Source organism: Orycteropus afer, unplaced genomic scaffold (assembly GCF_000298275.1).
Source record: "Orycteropus afer afer isolate SDZICR_OR568_19922 unplaced genomic scaffold, OryAfe1.0 scaffold00575, whole genome shotgun sequence".
Lineage (NCBI taxonomy): Eukaryota > Metazoa > Chordata > Mammalia > Tubulidentata > Orycteropodidae > Orycteropus > Orycteropus afer.
The window spans coordinates 1,347,989-1,351,691 of NW_006922162.1; the positions used below are offsets into that span (position 1 = coordinate 1,347,989).

The window sequence follows — 3,703 nt, forward strand, 5'->3', positions numbered from 1 at the left end:
ATAGGGATTATGGGTCTCCATATTTGTACAAACCTATATGAAAATCTACTTAATAAATTTTTTAGACATTTTATCTTCTTAATATAAAGGATGGATCAAAAGAATAGTAATATTAATAGAAAAAAAATATTTTATTAAAAGTACATGGAGATAATAATGCCTGCTAACAAATGATGTGGTTTGAACCCACCAGCTGTTCCATAGGAAAATATGTGGCAGTAACCTTCCTTAAAGATTATTACAGCCTTGGAAACACTATGGGACACTTATAATATTTCCAATAGGATCATAATAAGGTGGTATTGACTCGACACCACAAAGCAACAATAATAAATAATAATATATAATTTTAATCTTAAAATTTTATCCAAATGATTTACATTTTATAAATAATTTTTATTTAAAAATTATTTTTCCAGATTATGAAAAACAGCATAAAGTAATATTGATCTCTCTTACCAACCTCACTTTTTTTCAGAAAAGAAGTTAATATGTTAGTGTTATTTTTATGAAGAGTTTTCACATGTTATTCTACATATTTGAAGACATATTTTAAATATATGGTTGAATAAATTATTCTTTTTTTATAATTGAAAATAATTTCAAAATAAAATCATAGTTTGTTTACTCTGACATTCCAGATTATTCTAAAGATTAATATTTACCAAAATTTGAGTCTAGCACTTACGCTTGAGACATCAGGGAATGTGCATTTTTGTATGGGAAAAAATACCAATATATGGATATAGTACTCTTTTATGTTGACAAATAATAAAGTGACTGTCAATTAGAAATTAAGTCAGGTTCTCAATCTTGGAAATAGGTCATAAAGCTAATTTTGAAGTACTTTGAACTTGACTCATCAAAATAGCAATGTCTTGAAATAACGATCTTATCATTTTCCTCAAGAGCATTCTGCTTATAATTCTCCTTACAGCTTCCTTTATCTGCTTATTCCAAAGACTGTAGATAATAGGATTTAGGAAGGGAGGAATTATAGAGTAGAATACAGAAATGATCATGTCCTGAATTGTGGGTGAGTTGGAGGTTGGCTTTACATACACAGCAGCGGCTGAACTGATGAAGACTGTCACCACAAGAATATGTGGAACACAGGTGGAAAAAGCCTTTCCTCATCCTCTGATTGGAAACTTGAGCACAGTAGAAAATATGTGAATATAAGACAGGATGATGAAGAAAAAACAGCCACATCCAAAAATGACTGTAGAGACAAAAATTATAATCTCATTGATGAAAGTGTCAGAGCAAGAGAGCTTCAGCAGAGAAGGTACATCACAGAAGAATTGATGGACCATGTTGGACTGACAGAAGGACAGCTGGAATGTGATACCTGTGTGGAATCCTGAGTATACCAGACCACTGATTAAGGAGACCAGAGACATCTGGACACAGACCTTGGGGTTCATGATCACAGGGTAGTGGAGAGGCTGGCAAATAGCCACATAACGGTCATGGGCCATAATAGTGAGGAAAAGCAGTTCTACAAAAGCAAAAAATAATAAAAGGAAGATCTGAGCTGCACATCCAGGCTTGGAAATTACCCTGTTATCAAGCAGGAATAGGACACATGCCTTGGGTACAATGACTGAAATGAAGCACATGGCCAGGATAGACAGATTCCTAAGGAAAAGATACATGGGAGTGTGAAGACTCTGATCAAGGGTGGTTACTGTCACAATGAGAAGGTTCCCGAGAAGAGTTGCCAAGTATGTCAGTAGAAATAGCATGGCATGCAAGACTCTGAGTTCCCATACATCAGAAAATCTTGTAAGCAAAAATTCAGTCACTTTGGTAGAGTTAGGCATCTTTAGGTGCTTCACTTGGACAGGAGAGACAAAGGCAAATAAACCCTAAAAATTCAAAGAATCAATATGTGGAAAATATTAGCATAGGTATATTTCTTGTCTTACATTTATCCAATTTTACTCTTTGTAATAGATATTAGATATCATCAAATATTACATTGTCTTTTGCTCCTTCATTCTCATTGTTCATGTAACATATATTCAAGGTAGTAGTATTAAAGTTAATTGTGTGCCCATCCTTGCAAAAATTTCTATCATCTACTATACGTACAATGTGCATATTAGAAGTCAAGTTTGCCTAGAATATTAGTTGAGTTACTATAAATTATTTCTAGACATGTTGACCCATCCAAATGACTCTATACATGTTAAAACTTATTATTGGCTGATGACCAATTGGAATTTGAATAGAGATTGGAGGTTATTATTTTACAAGATCTCTCATAAGTCTACATGCAGTCCAACATCTACATACAGGTAGAAAAATTATTTTTATCTTCACATACATCATCATAATTTTTGTACCGATTTTATTTGGAAATTTACCTTAAATAATTTCCTTTCTCTGATAATCACTTTTAGTGGCTATATATATCTCTTTCCAGCAACTATTTACATGTACTCTTTATTTTAGTATTTGGTTCTTAAAATCATTCTATTTTAAAAAAAAAAATTGGTGACTTTATATTGTTTCTTTCATATTGTAGACATCTTAATCAACAAAGTGAATCATATTAACATCTAGTTTTATTTATTTAGAATACTGTATATAGTTTACAGGAGCTCTGGTAGTGTAGTGCCTAAGGCACTTGACTGCTAACCAGAAGGTTGGCGGCTCAAACCCACCAGCCACTCCTCAGAAGGAAGATGGGGCAATCTACTTCTGTAGCGATACTGCCTCAGAAACCCAAGGGGATGTCCCTATGAGTCGGGTCTGACTCGATGGCACAAAACAACAACAATTTGTAGTTTACATTATTAACACATTACATATTGTAATTATCATTGTAACTCTGAAAATTGGAATGTATCATACACAACTTTAAAATAAAAACCTGGGTCATGAAAGATGAAGGACATTATTAATCCATGGAACTGTAATCAAAAGAGCATGCATTCAAATCAAGGTTTGTCTCAAATGGCACATTCCCATATAGCCTTCACCAGAAATCCTGATCCTACTGAGAACATCACTGCTTCTCACAATACAAAACATGACCATCATGCAAGCTGAGTATTTATTTTTTTTAATTACATTTCTGCTTTCCAAGTAATTTGGAAACCACAAAAGAACTAACCTTAGATTAATTTTAAATCACGACAATCTGGGATTAATATGATACATAACTCCATTAATTTCCTACAGATTAAGAAATAAATTGACCATAAAAATGCCCAAAACCATATTTCTATACAGCTTCATATTTCTTGATGTTAAAAAACAATGTATTATGACTTTAATACAAGACAATTTATTTTATCCTATTGAATAGAACAAAATATTGATGTTGCTATGCCTCAATGTGGTTTTACTTTAAAACCTGTAAAAACTCCTAAAATAATTATATACTAAAATTTAAAAAATCTCAGTATAAAATAATGCTTATTTATTTCCACTCATTTTTTCTTCTTGAAATAGATTTATCCACATCTATGGTAATAACTATGGTTAATTCACCAACTTTAGTCTTCATTGTCTCTTCCACTTGTACTGTGTTCTCCATTATTAAGTCTTTTATATAAATCATTTTTAAATGATTTAATGATTCCATGTGCTCCTTAAAATTACATAAATAATTCCTCTATTCAAAATATTTATTTCTTATCTCCAATTCTTTTATTTACTAACTTTTTTCTCTTATCTCTTTTCTTTAGCC

The 3,703-nt window shown here is 31.8% G+C and overlaps 1 pseudogene; it reads right to left on the bottom strand.

Annotated features, from left to right (window-relative positions):
- Positions 1–824: 824 nt before the first annotated feature.
- Positions 825–1,870, bottom strand: LOC103210239 (annotated as a pseudogene).
- Positions 1,871–3,703: the final 1,833 nt, after the last annotated feature.